The sequence below is a fragment of the Rosa chinensis genome, chromosome 5, assembly GCF_002994745.2.
Source record: "Rosa chinensis cultivar Old Blush chromosome 5, RchiOBHm-V2, whole genome shotgun sequence".
Classification (NCBI taxonomy): domain Eukaryota; kingdom Viridiplantae; phylum Streptophyta; class Magnoliopsida; order Rosales; family Rosaceae; genus Rosa; species Rosa chinensis.
Window position 1 is genome coordinate 48,902,009 of NC_037092.1, and position 15,329 is coordinate 48,917,337.

Genomic DNA, 15,329 nt, shown 5'->3' on the forward strand with positions numbered 1-15,329 from the left:
GGGTCTCATCCTTCATCTGGTGTTGAGGACATTGTGCAAGTAAGGAATTGAACCTCTCATAGTAGGCAGCATAGGACTCATCATGAGCTTGCTCTATTCCACTAAGCTTCTTCCTGAGTGTGATGACCTTTGAAGCTGGGAAGTATTTTTCCAAGAAGGCCTTTCTCATTGTTTCCCATGATGTGATACGACCTGCAGGAAGCTCATATAGCCAATCCTTGGCTCTATCAGCTAGAGAGAATGGAAATGCTCTCATCTTCAGAAGATTCTCATCTGCCCCTTGTGGTTGCATGTTTGCACAAACAGATTGAAATTCTCTGACATGCTTGTTAGCATCCTCCATATTAAGTCCATGGAAGATAGGGAGCTTGTGCAACAATCCACTCTTAAGCTCGAACTCTGCCTGTCTTCCAGCTGCAGGGGCAGGGTATACTATGCCTGTAGGGGGTCCTCCTTCAACAGTTGCGGTGGAGAGTTCCCTAATAGATGCCATTCTCTCTTCTTCGACTTCTTCAGGTGGTGGTGAAGGTGGTGGTGTAGAGTTGGACGAAATCACAGGTGAAGGTGAACGTGAAGGAGGAGATGGACTTGGTGTAGGTGATGTAGACTCCTCAGAAAAGTAAGTCCGCTTCCCTTGCTCGTTAAATGTGTACTCTTTGTATGTTGAAGGGGAAGGGCTTGTGTGCTCAAGGAGTGAAGGACCCTTCAAGCGAGCGAGCCTTGCTTCAATTTCCTTTAGTGTAGAGGATCTAAAAGGCTCGGTCATTCATAGGAATCCTGAATATCATCAAAATTCAAAGAAGTTAGCAAAGTATAAAGTGAGTTAATTACAAATTAGTGATTTATACATCAACCTTACTATTCACGAGTCACTATTCACAAGTTACTATTCATGACTTTACTATTTATGATTTATACAAGTATAAAAAGAAGTATAAATTACAAACTATCCACAATCTTTTCACAAATAAACCACGTAAGAAGTTTATACAAGTATAAAATGTACAAAACACATAATTTACAAGTGGAGGTTATGTTCAAGTGTATTATTATCCTTACAAATAAAGTTAATATCTTAATTAATTACAAGTTGTAAGTCGAGCCCAATAGAAACCACTACTATTGGTGAGATACGATCTAGGGATAGTCGCCTAGACATAAGTTGCTTTCCTTTGTTTCAGAAGGCTAGATGGCCAGATTAAGAGGTAAGTGAGAGGGAGGACTCATTTTGGTGACACTACGGAGGCTACTCCCTCATTGAGGTTTAGGCCCCTATTGGCTACTCCCACATTGTGGTTTACGCACGGTCTATAGTATCTCTGAGATCCAATTGAACCCATCACCCAGGGTCTCAACCTAAGACACCACCTATATGCCCCTTACTCAGCTTGAAAAGAACTCATGTGTTAGACAGTTCTCCAAATGCTAATAAAAGCCGCCCTCAACCTCATAAGACCTCAGAAAGGCACTAATGAAGGGTTAAGGCCAATATTAACAAAAGGGCCCTTATCTACTCATACGATTTTACACACTTATAATAAATCAAGAATTTAACAATATTTATAATTAATTCTTTTCTTTTGTACAACAAGATTAGACACAATTTACACAAAACTTTCAAACAAGAACAAACAAACGTCACAATCTTTTTTTTTTTTTTTTTTTTTTTTTTTTTTTTTTTTTTTTTTGTACGAAAATACTTACAAATATTTGTTTTTCTTCCTTTTCTTTACAATTATTTTCAACACTTAGGTACGGGAACAGGGAGTCTCGATGTGCAATGGGACTGAAACAGCTACCCTTTTCAAGACTATGTTTAATCCAATATACCTTAGTGAATCACAATATTTTCATTTGTTATATATATCATCGATTTCAAATTCAATTCCAAGCGGTAAATCAAGAGGACGTGCGGCCCAAGTATAGTCGTCTAGACACAAAGTCCCTCCTACATCCTTTGGGCAACCTTACTGAGATGGCCAGGTAGGGGAGGGCGAACACAAGAGGTAGGATCCATTTTGGCATAGGCTACTCCCTCATTGAGGTTTACGCCCATTTGTAAGCACTTCTGAATCCAAGAACCAGTCATGAGCGTTGTCCCCTTCCTAGACACCATCCCACATAGGCTATACTTACTTGGATGAAAAAGGTCCTAAGTGTGAAGACAGTTCAATGAATGTTAATAAAGGCCGCCCTCAACCTTAAGGGACCTGAACTAGGTACCAATAAGGGGTTTAGGCCAATATTAATAAACACGACTTCACCTATTCCTTCTTTAATTTACAACTTACAATAAAAATTCGTATTCAATAATATAAATAACAACCTAAGTAATTAATTAACTAAATTTCGACAATTACAAAATAATTAACAAGTAAATTTTTTTTTTTTTTTTTTCGAACACACATATAAACAAAACAAATATTCACAATATGACAAATGATTTTTTCAATCCCCGGCAACGGCGCCAAAAATTGATGTCGCTTTTGTCGAGCGACCAATTTAACCCTGAAATGTCATTAGTAGTATAAAGTAAGTAGGGATCGTTCTATTCCGGGGATTGAGGGTACACCTGTCATTGTCAAACAATTAAACAATTAAAATTACAACAAAGTATAATATTCACAAATATATAACAAAATATATACATATTTACGAAAATGGGGGGATTTTTGGTTTTTGGTTTTCTATTTTCGAAAATAAATGCTAAGCTAATAAAAATTAAAATGCAAAACAATTAAAATACAAATGGAATGCAAGAACAAAGATCAAATCGAAACATATAATTAAAATCAATTCAAGTTCATCATTGTTCATCATAGTCATGCAAGAGGAGTTAATCATGTGAAACGTTCAAAAGCAAACAATTTCCCATATTTTACTTTCAATGCTAATTAACCTAAGCGAAAGCACCTAGATTAATCCTATCAAACATGCAATCAAACCCTAGAAAGCTAGTCAATCATGTCATGTTTAACGCATTAAGCACCTAGAAAGGCTATCAACTCAAATGTGCAACTTAGTATGAAAAAGTCCACCTAATTGCAATCTTCTTTGATTAAATTCGGTTTTTGCACAAAACCTTTACTACATTGATTCAAGTTTACACAAAACGAAAAGTCGATTTCATGTTCTTAAACCTAGCACCAATTATATTAAAACCCTAAGTGTTTGCAACCACATAAGATTAAAATACAAAAGTTATCTAGCATGCAAATTTAATCAAACACTCACACAAAAGCAACCATAACTCGCAATATATGAATCTGAAAATTAACAATTAATCATAAAATTCCAGAAATTAATAATTGTTCAAACATGTGTGTCAACTAAGGCAAAACCAACGAAAATACAAAGCAAAGGTTACAAGGAGAATCGGATTACACCGTGATGAAGATGAGATGAATGAAGTGATGATGTGATCTCTTGAATTTCGAAAGCAATCTTCAAGGTGGAGGATGGATGGTGTTCACGGCTTGTCTTCTTCTTCCTTGGCCTTGCTTGCACTTCGTGGTTGCCCTAGAGGATGGAGAAGAACACGGCTAAGCTAGAGAGTTTTCTGATTTTTTTCTCAAAGTATAAACGCAAAAGTATGGAACTTGGAACTCTCAAACGTTGAGAAGATGGGAGGTTATATAGGGGACGGCCAACTTGCTCTCCAAGCCGTGTAAACCTTATGGAATTAATCTGAAAATTCCACATAATTTCCTCCAATAATATCTTGCCAAATAAGCCCTATGAGGTGGTTCAACCAATCACAAAATTCCATTTAATTCCCTAAATAATCTTGCCGAAATTCCCTTGATATAATTCTGATTTTTGTAGTTCAATTCGGCCAAACTTCCTTTAGGGAATTAAGGAATGTATCTAGACTTCTTTTGAGCTTTTCTTGGTCTCCACCTTTTTCTCTTTCCTTTTATTTCTCCCTTGAATATCTCCTTGCCGAATTCTCTAGGGTTTTCTTTTAATTCACACGGCAACTTCCTTCTTTTCCTCTTGGCTTGGACGGCAAAAGATATTCTAGGGTTTATCTCTTGATGAATTTCCATAAAAATAGCCCTAGAAAATCTCCCTAGAAAATCTCCTTTTAATTTCTGATTTTCCACGTCATTTTCCTTGTTTCTCTCTTCATTTTGGACGGCAAACATCTCTAGGGTTTCTTCATTGCGTCACAAACCCTAATTGCATGGGCTTTGTGGGCTTTTGATCCATTTGCCGAAAATCCAACAAGTCTTGAGAGTTCTTGGGCCTCCATGCGCCACCTTTGTGCCATGTCATCATCTAGAGTCTTCAAGAAGCTTCTCTCATGCCATGTCACTTCATTAATTCGATCTCCATTCATGGTTGGCTCAAGAGTCTTGTTTTGGCAAGCTTTCCTTTTCTGGACAGGGTTTCCTGGTTGGACCAGGAAAGCTTCATTTCTTCATTTCTGCTCATTTGTGCTTCCCTTTGTACTTCATCTTGTCTCCCTCCAACGTTGGCTAGCTTCTCTCTCCATTTGTGAGCTCGTTTCAGCTCATTTGTGACAAGGACCTGAAAATAGAAACTAGTAAGAAAAATAGAAACTTTCCTAAAATGAAAAGTGGGAAACTTTCTAAAAATGAAAAATAGAAACTACTAAAAATGGAAACTTACTAAAAATGATAAATAAAAACTACAAAAAAAATAGAAACTTTCTACAAATAGGAACTTTCCCAATCAAAGAATGGAAACTTTCCTAAACAGGGTTTTATTAAGGAAATAACGCAGAAAATGCAGGGAAAAGCAAGTAAAACGTCGCATTAAAATGCTCCTATCAGGTGATGGAATGACTAAGAGTGCACGAGGTGATGGAGGTGGCGTTTGGTGTGGTGATGGAACAACTGAAGTGTCAGAAGCTTCTGATCCTCCCTCTACTCTATTCCCTTCACTATCTAAGTGAAGCTCACGAAATTGAAGTGGAGTGGCAACTTGGACGTCAAAGAGATCCGAGTTTTTCTTAAGCTTTTCAATTCGTGCTTGAATGACGTGGAGGGGCGTTTTGGTGTACTTGGGTGGTTCAGACGATCCAGACATTCATTGATCTGTAGTAGAACAAAAGAATAATGTTAGTAAGGTATAAACATGACGTGGACCAAGGTACACACACTAAAACGTCACATATATACAAGTATACACATGGTCAACGAAAATTTATAGTGGTTAGTTACAATCTTCTACAACTTTCGAAGTAATCAACTTAAATAAGTAGTTGTTAAGTCCAGGTTTAGACGTGCGGCCCAAAGATTCTAATGTTAATACAAGTCTCCCCCCCTTTATCTTTTGGTAACTCTTTTGGCACAGAGCCAGGTAGTAGAGGAACGATTTTGGCGGAGCTACTCCCACATAGTGGTTTTGGCCCTCTTGTAAGCACTTCTCGTATCCAATCAACCTAGACACCCTGTGTTACTAAGGTGCGCCGCAGAGATAAAAGGAGTTGCTTGACAAGTATTAATCAAAGAACTCTCACCTATTCCGTTATGACTCACATCCTTCTTACCAAAGCCAATTCTTTCGAAAATTGTCTAAGTGTATGACTTCAATAAGACATAATGAACCATTGTTTTGGACGTGCGGCCCAAGTCCTTGCCTCCACACATACTTCTTCTCAAATCCTTTGGGCAACCTTACTGAAATGGCCAGTGCGGGGAGGACGAACACGAGAGGTAGAAACCATTTTGGCACAAGCTACTCCCACATAGTGGTTTAGGCTCGTTTGATTGCACTTCTGGATTCAAAACCCATCATGGACGTTGTCCCCTTCCTAGTCACCATTTCACATAGGCTATACTTACTTAGATAAGAAAAGGCCTAAGTGTAAGACATTTTTCAAGTGTTAATAAAAGCCGCCCTCAACCTTAAAAGACCTGAATCAGGTGCTAATAAGGGGTTAAGGCTAATATCAACAAACGAGACTTCACCTATTCCATAATAGTTCAAAATCCCTTACCAAATCATACCTTAGTGGCGTTTTCATCACATGAAGACTTTTCAATCCCCGGCAACGGCGCCAAAAATTGATACGTGCAAAAGCAATCGCCAATTTAAACCCTGAAAATGTCGAGCGTTAGTATAGAGTAAGCAGGGATCGTTCAAGCCGGGGATTGAGGGTGCTAACATGTGAGAAACAAATTAAAGAGAAAGAATATACAAAAGTTACGAAATTAAAAGAACACTTTACAAATTTTACAAAAATTAGAATTTTACAAGTTACAAGCATGCATAAAATTAGAACAAACAAAAGTTAGAGAAAGAGCACATACATGTTACGAATTAGAGGACAAAGGAATGAGAGAAAGAAATGAAATTCACAAGTATATATATAGGCAAGGACGTAATTAGAGAGAAAACAAGTTAGAAAAGGTTTAGAAATCCTACTCCTATTTATACACAATTTTACAAGTCCATATCACATTGGGAATCCATATACAACAAGGATTTAGATTACTTAATTATTAAGAAAACAAATTATTGACTAAGTCAAACAAGAAATACTAAGTCAAAACTAACTCTAACTACTTTCCCTAAAATTTAGGAGCTAATCCCTAAAAAATAGGAGCACATAACAAACACATAACAAACTCCTAAAAAACACTAAAACTAAAAACAAACACATATTTACTATTCACGGAGACACTATTCACGAAATTAAAAACATTTATTTTTTTATTTTTTTTATTTTATTATTTATATGAACATGCTACCTAAAAATTCTAAGTTAATTTTAATTATTTACACAAACAAGAAAACATAAAGATGGGGGGTTTTGAAGATTGAAATATAAATTTTCAGAAAACAATTAGAGGACAAAGACATTTTATTTACAAAGGTGGGAAAAGAAGAATTTTTCGAAGAACACTTGTCAAGAACTCATCAAGATCAATATTTTCATGCATCCCTTAATCTTTTTAATCACCATGGAAAGCTATCAACCAAGAACACAAAGATCCAAGCAACCATTGTCCCCTTTTAACTTTCTTTCTTAAGTCAAATTGAGAATCAAGTCAATTTATTTTGAAAAGTTCGATATCAATAATGAAAAATCCCGTTTTCAAATCATTAAGTTCAAGAAAGGATCAATAGACATGCAAATCCAAGGGCGTCAATACTCATCATCACATGCATAATCTGATTTTCGACTCAAAGCAAGCCTTTACTACTTATTCGAATTAGGTTTCACCAAGCATCAAACCTAATTACTAGCAAGTTACATGCAAGTCTTCCTTTTATGTTTGTCAGACCAAGTGAATCGTTAACATGTACTGAAGCACAAAAATCAGATTATCATTCCATATTCGGCAATTTATCAAGACAAAGGACACACAATCACATCAAACATTGACAAGAACATCAAAGATACATTCAAATATCAGTTTATCAACTCATGTTTTCGGTTTCACATAGAAAAGATTAAAAACAGAAAACATATCAAACAAGTTACAAAACCGAGAAACAAACATGATGAAGATGGTATGAACAACCCTTATTCACGTCCCAAGGTCCAAAGCAGCTCCTTAACACGGCAACAAGTGAAAATCACGGCAAAGGATGGAGGATGGCACGGCTAGAACTTGCAAAATGCGAAAACCTGAAACTTGAGAGCAAACCGGTGAGAAACGAAATTGTGGAGAAAAATTGTTAACCTTGAAACGTCTAATACACAAGGTATATATAGGAGAACGTCTCAAGGCACTCCCAATTCGTTTCTACTTGGTTTCTCTTAGTTTATGTTGATTTAGGACTTCTTTCTCACGAAACAGATTTCCGGCAGGATTGACCTCAGTCCACTAAAACGGCCATAACTTTCTCTAGAAAATAGATATTGATGAGCTGTAAAAAGCTCTGGAAACTAGACATCTGTAGCTTTCCAACCATATAAAGATCATAATTTTCTGAGCTCTGAGCGATTTTTGACACTCCGTTGAAGTTAACTGATCTGCACAGGCAGATTTCCGAATCTGTAATGGATTTGACTTTTAGTGCACAAGTTGAGTCCAATTCGGTTTTCCTTCACATCACATGCCTCCCACATGTCTTCCACGCCTATTCTGAAGTAGAAACGTCAAGAACTCCCTAGAACCTTCAAGAATCTCACGGCAACTCCAATCCTTACTCAACAAGAAGTCCAAATTCCACATTGCTTTGTAATTCGAATTCCTTGTTGCTTCCTTTTCCATGTGCACGGCATATGACCTTCTTGAGACTTCTAGATACTTCATGAACGTTCCAAAGCTCTCCTAGTGCGAGTAGAACTCCATATGCAAGTAGGTTTCCTAGTTGAATACTGCTTCCTTTTCCGAGATGCTTCCACACTCTTCCGGAACCTTCTTGAGTAATCCTTATCCAACAGGGACTCCTTGTCACACTAGGATTCCATATCTGAGTAGAATTGGGTTTCCCTGTCCAAGTAGAACTTCTAATTTCCGCGACTTAAGAGTTTGAATCCAAGTCAGCTTCTGATTCCTACTCCAACTAGGATTCCTTTTCCTAGTCAAACTGGGAGAACTTCCATCTCTTCATTTCTTTCCATTTCTGCGTCACTTGTGCCTTCCTTAGTCATTTTTGGACCTTGAGACTCCATTTTCACCTGAAAAACACTAACTAAGTTAAATTGATCAAGATAAAGGAAATAACTTAGCAAAATATAGGGTTTAAACATTATTAACGTCGCATTTTATGCTCCTATCAGTAAGTCTGTTTCTCCTTTGTCCATTCAGTTATCTGCTAACAAGACTTTACCTTCAGTGGTCCAGGCCCCAGAACTTGAGCTAAAACCTCTTCCAGACCATTTGAAGTATGTCTACTTAGGGGACAAGGAGACCTTACCAGTGATTGTGTCCTCTGCACTGACGACTCCACAAGAAGAGAAGTTGGTGGAAATGCTGAAACAACACAAGACCGCCATAGGATGGACATTGGCGGATATCAAGGGAATCAGCCCTACAACTTGCGTCCACAGGATACTTCTAGAGGAGGGGTCTAAACCCACTAGAGAGGCTCAACGTCGTCTCAACCCTCCAATGATGGAAGTAGTGAAGAAGGAGGTTATCAAACTCCTTGATTGTGGGGTAATCTACCCCATTTCAGACTCCAAGTGGGTCTCTCCAGTTCAGGTCGTGCCCAAGAAATCTGGGATCACTGTGGTGAAGAATGCTGAGAACGAACTGGTGCCTCAAAGGACAGTCACAGGCCACAGAGTTTGCATTGACTATAGGAGGCTCAACGCAACCACAAGGAAAGATCACTTTCCTTTGCCATTCATTGATCAGATGCTTGAGCGCCTAGCTGGACATGACTATTACTGCTTCTTGGATGGCTACTCAGGCTACAACCAGATTGCCATTGCAAATGAAGACCAAGAGAACACAACCTTCACTTGCCCCTTTGGGACGTTTGCCTATAGACGTATGCCCTTCGGACTTTGCAACGCTCCAGGTACCTTTCAGAGGTGTATGGTAAGTATCTTTTCAGATTATATTGAGAAAATCATAGAGGTATTCATGGATGACTTTTCAGTTTTTGGAAAGAATTTTGATGATTGTCTTAATAATCTGGAGATAATTTTGAAACATTGCATGGAAACTAACCTTGTCTTAAACTGGGAAAAATGCCATTTTATGGTTAAACAAGGAATAGTTCTAGGACATATTGTCTCTGCTAGGGGTATAGAGGTTGATAAAGCCAAGGTTGATATTGTGCGTCACTTACCCTCTCCCACTTCTGTGAGAGAGATTCGTTCTTTCCTTGGCCATGCAGGTTTTTACAGGAGGTTCATCAAGGACTTCTCCAAAATTTCGAGACCCTTATGTCAACTACTCCAGAAGGATGTGCCATTTCACTTTGACAAGGAATGTCAAAAAGCTTTTGACAAGCTTAAGGAGTTGTTGACATCTGCCCCCATCATGTTACCTCCAGACTGGTCCTTGCCCTTTGAGTTGATGTGTGATGCCTCTGACTATGCAGTTGGAGCTGTTTTGGGGCAAAGGAAGGACAAGCTACCCTATGCCATCTACTACGCCTCAAGGACTCTCAATGATGCACAGATGAATTATTCAACCACAGAGAAAGAGCTCCTTGCAGTTGTCTTTGCCCTTGAGAAGTTTCGCTCTTACTTACTTGGCACCAAAGTTACTATCTTTACTGACCATGCAGCCTTGAAATACTTGATGACCAAGAAGGAGGCGAAACCAAGGCTCATTAGATGGATCCTACTCTTGCAAGAATGTGACGTGGAAATCAAGGACAAGAAGGGTAGTGAAAACGTGGTAGCTGACCACTTGAGTCGCTTGGTGCATGCAGAAGATCATCTACCTCTGGTAGAGACATTTCCAGATGAGCAACTCTTTGGACTTCAGGTAAGTGAACCATGGTATGCAGATATTGTGAACTATATTGTGTCTAGGAAGATTCCTGATACCATGTCACGTGCTCATAGAGATAGGCTTAAGAAAACTGTTAAGCAATATGTTTGGGATGAACCTTATCTATGGAAATATTGTTCTGATCAATTGATTAGAAGATGTGTGCCTGAACATGAACATAATGCTATACTTTCGTTTTGCCACTCTAAAGCATGTGGGGGTCACTTTGGGTCAAAGAAAACTGCATTAAAAGTGTTAGAGTCTGGGTTCTATTGGCCAACATTGTTTAGGGATGCACATGCCTATTGTTTAACTTGTGATAAGTGCCAAAGAACAGGAAACCTAGGTCCTAGAGATCAAATGCCCTTGACTAATATCATAACTGTTGAAATCTTTGATGTCTGGGGTATAGATTTCATGGGACCTTTCCCATCATCTTGTGGGTTTCTCTATATCTTACTTGCAGTGGACTATGTTTCCAAATGGGTGGAGGCAAAGGCCACTAGAACTAATGACTCTAAGGTTGTTGCAGATTTTATCAAGTCTAACATCTTTAGCAGGTTTGGAATGCCTAGAGTTCTCATTAGTGATGGTGGATCCCATTTTTGCAATCGGACAATTGAGGCTCTTTTGAAGAGATATGATGTGACACATAAGGTTTCTACACCTTATCACCCCCAAACTAGTGGGCAGGCTGAGGTCTCTAATCGTCAGATCAAGGGGATATTGGAGAAGACTGTGAACCCCAACAGGAAGGACTGGTCCTTGCGTCTAGAGGATGCTCTGTGGGCCTACAGAACTGCATACAAAACTTCCATAGGTATGTCACCATATCGAATTATTTATGGCAAACCTTGCCATTTACCTGTGGAGTTAGAGCATAGAGCTTGGTGGGCTGTGAAGCAGTTCAACATGGATATAGATGCAGCTGGGCTCCATAGGAAGTTGCAATTGCAAGAGTTAGAGGAGATTAGGAATGATGCCTTTGAAAGTGCTAAAATTTACAAGGATAAGACTAAGGCATTCCATGACAAAATGATTCGAAGGAAGACTTTTGTTGTGGGTCAAAAAGTTCTTCTATTCCATTCTCGTCTCAAACTCTTCCCAGGAAAGCTTCGTTCTCGTTGGATTGGACCTTTTGTTATCACTCATGTGTTTCCTCATGGAGCTGTGCAGATAAAGAGTGAACAAACAGGTAATGAGTTCAAGGTGAATGGGCATCGCTTGAAGCCTTACTATGAGGCATTTGTGGAACATGAAGTGGAGGCTGTACCCCTCCAAAACGTTCCAAACCCTGAGAATTAAATGGAGGTACAAGTCTGATAGGAGCATTTTAATGCGACGTTTTACTCGCTTTTCCCTGCATTTTCTGCGTTATTTCCTTAATAAAACCCTGTTTAGGAAAGTTTCCATTCTTTGATTGGGAAAGTTCCTATTTGTAGAAAGTTTCTATTTTTGTAGTTTCTATTTATCATTTTTAGTAAGTTTCCATTTTCAGTAATTTCTTTTTTTCATTTTTTAGAAAGTTTCCATTTTTCATTTTAGGAAAGTTTCTATTTTTCTTACTAGTTTCTATTTTCAGGACCTCCGAGCTAGAAAGTGGAAATGAACTCACAAATGGAAAGAGGAGCTTGCGATCACCAAGGGGAGCAAAGATGAAGAACAATGAGCCACAGAAATGAGCAGAAATGAAGAAAAGAAGTTTTCCTGGTCCAACCAGGAAACCCTGCGAAAATGAGGAAAGCCCACCAATGAAGTTTCCAACGTTACTATGAAAAAGAAATGGAAAAATAAAGTGTTGTGACGTTGGAAGATGACATGGCATAGAAGTGACGCAAACCCTAGCACTAAAGTTGTTGTTGCCGTGAATTTGCAAGAGAGAAACAAGGAGGTGGCGTCCAAGAAAATCAGAAATTAAAAGGAGATTTTCTAGGGTTATTTTTATGGAAATAAATCAAGAGATAAACCCTAGAGACTCCTAGCCGTCCAAGCAAGAGAGAAACAAGGAATTGCCGTGCAAAATAAAAGAGAAACCCTAGAGAATTCGGCCAAGGGATAATGAAGAGAGAAACTAGGGTTTTGCCGTGTGGAAAATCAGAAATTCAAGAGAGATTTCGTGGAGATTTCTTAGGGAGCTTTTAAAGGAAAGAGAATATGTGTTGAACACAAAAAGCTCTCAAAGGAGTCTAGGTTCGTCCCCCTTTATTCTCTAAATATATTGTTGCCGAAATTGGTGAAGGAAATCAGAAAATATCTCTATATATTTCGGCAAGATTATTTAGGGAATTAATTCTGGAATTTTGTGATTGGTTGCACCACCTCATAGGGCTTATGTGGCACGAAATCATTGGAGGAAATTATGTGGAGGAAGCAAGCTATTGCCGTGAGTTTCTCTAGGGTTTTACACGGCTTGAAGACCTAGAAGCCGTCCCCTATATATTCCTCTCTTCTCTCAACGTCAAGAAGTTGCTAGTTCCCACTTTTGCGTTTACACTTTGAAAAAAATCAGAAAAACTCTCTCTAGCTAGCCGTGCTCTTCTCCATCCTCTAGGGCAACCACGAAGTGCAAGCAAGGCCAAGGAAGAAGAAGACAAGCCGTGCATACCATCCACCCTCCACCTTGAAGATTGCTTTCGAAATTCAAGAGACCACATCATCATTTCATCCATCTCATCTTCATCACGGTGTAATCCGATTCTCCTTGTACCTTTGCTTTGTAATTTTCGTTGGTTTGCCTTAGTTGACACTTATGTATGAACAAGTATTGATTTCTGAAATTTTATGATTAATTGTTAATTTTCAGATTCATATATTGTGATTTATGGTTGCTTTTGTGTAAGTGTTTGATTGAATTTGCATGATAGAAATCGTTTGTATGATAATCTTGAATGGTTCGAAACATTTAAGGTTTTTATGTGAATGTTGCTACGAATTTGAGAACATGAATCAACTTTTTGGTTTTGTGTTCTTGAATCAACAAGTAGTAAAGGTTTTGTACAAAAACCGAAATTTAATCAAAGGAGATTGCAATTAGGTGAACTTTTTCATACTAAGTTGCACATTTGAATTGATAGCCTTTCTAGATGCTTAATGCGTTGAACATGACATGATTGACTAGCTTTCTAGGGTTTGATTGCATGTTTGATAGAATTAATCTAGGTGCTTTCACTTAGGTTAATTAGCATTGAAAGTAAAATATGGGAAATTGTTTGCTTTTGAACGTTTCACATGATCAATTCCTCTTGCATGACTATGATGAACAATGATGAACTTGAATTAACTTTGATTATAAATTCCGATTTGATCTTTGTTCGTGCATTTCATTTGTATTTTTTTTATGTTTTTGCATTTTAATTATTTTCTTAACTTAGTTTAATTTTCGAAAACCAAAATCAAAAACAAAATCCCCCTAATTTCGTAAATATGTATATATTTTGTTATATTTTTGTAAATATTATACTTTGTTTTAATTTTAATTGTTTAATTGTTTGATAATGACAGGTGTACCCTCAATCCCCGGAATAGAACGATCCCTATTTATTCTATACTACTAATGACATTTCAGGGTTAAATTGGTCGCTTCCCAAAAGCGACATCAATTTTTGGCGCCGTTGCCGGGGATTGAAAAATCACTTGTTAAATATGTGAATGAGTGTTTTGTTTATATGTTGTCTTCGAAAAAAAAAAAAAAATCTTTTGTTAATTGTTCATAATTTGTTAGTCAATTAGTTAATTAGTTAATTAATTACTTAGGTTGTTATTTATATTATTGAATACGAATTTTAATTGTGAGTTGTAAATTAAAGAAGGAATAGGTGAAGTCGTGTTTATTAATATTGACCTAAACCCCTTATTGGTACCTAGTCCAGGTCCCTTAAGGTTGAGGGCGGTCTTTATTAACATTCATTGAACTGTCTTCACACTTAGAATCTTTTTCATCCAAGTAAGTATAGCCTATGTGGGATGGTGTCTAGGAAAGGGGACAACGTTCATAACGGGTTCTTGGATTCAGAAGTGCATGCAAATGGGCGTAAACCACAATGTGGGAGTAGCCTATGCCAAAATGGATCCTACCTCTTGTGTTCGCCCTCCCCTACCTGGCCATTTCAGTAAGGTTGCCCAAAGGATGTAGGAGGGACTTTGTGTCTAGACGACTATACATGGGCCGCACGTCCTCTTGATTTACCGCTTGGAATTGAATTTGAAATAAATGGTATATGTAACAAATGAAAATATTGTGATTCACTAAGGTATATTGGATTAAACATAGTCTTGAGAAGGGTAGCTGTTTCAGTCCCATTGCACATCGAGACTCCCTGTTCCCGTACCTAAGTGTTGAAAATAATTGTAAAAGAAAAGGAAAGAAAAACAATTACTTGTAAGTATTTTCGTAAAAAAAAAAATTAAAAAAAAAAAAAAAAAAGAAAAAAAAAAAATAAATAAAAAAAAAATAAAAAAAAATTATATATAGTGACGTTTTGTTTGTTCTTGTTTGAAAGTTTTGTGTAAAATGTGTCTAATCTTGTTATACAAAAGAAAAGAATTAATTGTAAATATTGTTAAGTCCTTAATTGTTATAAGTGTGTAAAATCGTATGAGTAGATAAGGGCCCTTTTGTTAATATTGGCCTTAACCCTTCATTAGTGCCTTTCTAAGGTCTTTTGAAGTTGAGGGCGGCTTTTATTAACATTTGGAGAACTGTCTAACACATGAGTTCTTTTCAAGCTGAGTAAGGGGTATATAGGTGGTGTCTTAGGTTGAGACCCTAGGTGATGGGTTCAAATTGGATCTCAGAGATACTATAGACTGTGCGTAAACCACAATGTGGGAGTAGCCAATAGGGGCCTAAACCTCAATGAGGGAGTAGCCTCCGTAGTGTCACCAAAATGAGTCCTCCCTCTCACTTACCTCTTAATCTGGCCATCTAGCCTTCTGAAACAAAGGAAAGCG

General features: G+C 37.8%; 1 pseudogene; it reads left to right on the forward strand.

Moving 5' to 3' along the window:
• Positions 1-15,329, forward strand: part of LOC112167873 — a 175,352-nt pseudogene that overhangs the window by 65,289 nt on the left and 94,734 nt on the right.